The sequence below is a fragment of the Nyctereutes procyonoides genome, unplaced genomic scaffold (genome assembly GCF_905146905.1).
Source record: "Nyctereutes procyonoides isolate TBG_1078 unplaced genomic scaffold, NYPRO_anot_genome, whole genome shotgun sequence".
Lineage (NCBI taxonomy): Eukaryota > Metazoa > Chordata > Mammalia > Carnivora > Canidae > Nyctereutes > Nyctereutes procyonoides.
Genome location: NW_026575036.1, coordinates 13,057,925 through 13,058,822, shown reverse-complemented (window position 1 = coordinate 13,058,822; position 898 = coordinate 13,057,925). Strand labels below are relative to the sequence as shown.

General features: G+C 29.4%; 1 non-coding gene across 1 annotated transcript; it reads left to right on the top strand.

Moving 5' to 3' along the window:
• The first annotated feature begins 396 nt into the window (after nt 1–396).
• LOC129505730 (U6 spliceosomal RNA) lies at nt 397–504 on the top strand. Its single transcript, XR_008663584.1, has one exon. It is a non-coding gene; the product is annotated as a U6 spliceosomal RNA (small nuclear RNA).
• Nucleotides 505–898: the final 394 nt, after the last annotated feature.

Below are 898 nucleotides of genomic sequence, written 5' to 3'. Positions count from 1 at the left end.
GGAAGCAAATTAAACTCAAAGGAAGTAATAGAATAAAAGTAATAAAAAAGTGCTGAAATCAATAAAACAAAAATTAACAAAGTTTTGGCTTTGATTCTTTGAACACATTAATAACACTAATCAACATTTAATGAGAGGAAGAGAATGCAAATGACTAATATGAGGAATAAACAGAGGACATCCATACAGATCCCATACACATCAAAAGGATAATAAGAGCATATTATAACCAACTTTATGCCAACAAACTTGAAAAATACAGAGCAGAAATTCTTGAAAAACACAATTTACCAAAAAATGACCCAGAAGAAATGGAGCATCTGTGTATGCCTACATCTTTAAAAAGAAAAAAAATCAAGTCCATTGTAAAAAAATTTTCTCATAAAAATTCCAGATGTAATGCTCACTTCAGCAGTACATATACTACAATTGGAAAGATACAGAGATTAGCATGGCTCCTGTACAAGGATGACATGCAAAACTCCAGGTGTAGATGATTTCACTGGTGTATCTAGTCTTCCTATGAATGAAAAAAGAAATAATGCCAATTTTACATAAATTCTTCCATAGAATAGAAAAAAACAGGCAACCCACCAACTCCTAACTCATTTTATGACCCAGCAAAACTCTGATACTAAAACCTGAAAGTAACTAAGAATGGAAAATATGGCCAACATTTCTTTTAAATACAAATATGAATATATTAAGTAAAACCTTAGCCAACAGAATCTAGTTTTATATAAAAAGGATAATACATCAAAACTAAGTGAAATTTACCTTAAAATCAACCAATATAATTCACCTAGTAAATGAACAATGGAGATAAACCATGTGATTACTTTAATAAATCCACAAGACATGTTTGATCATATTTAACATACATTTATCTTTTAAAAGA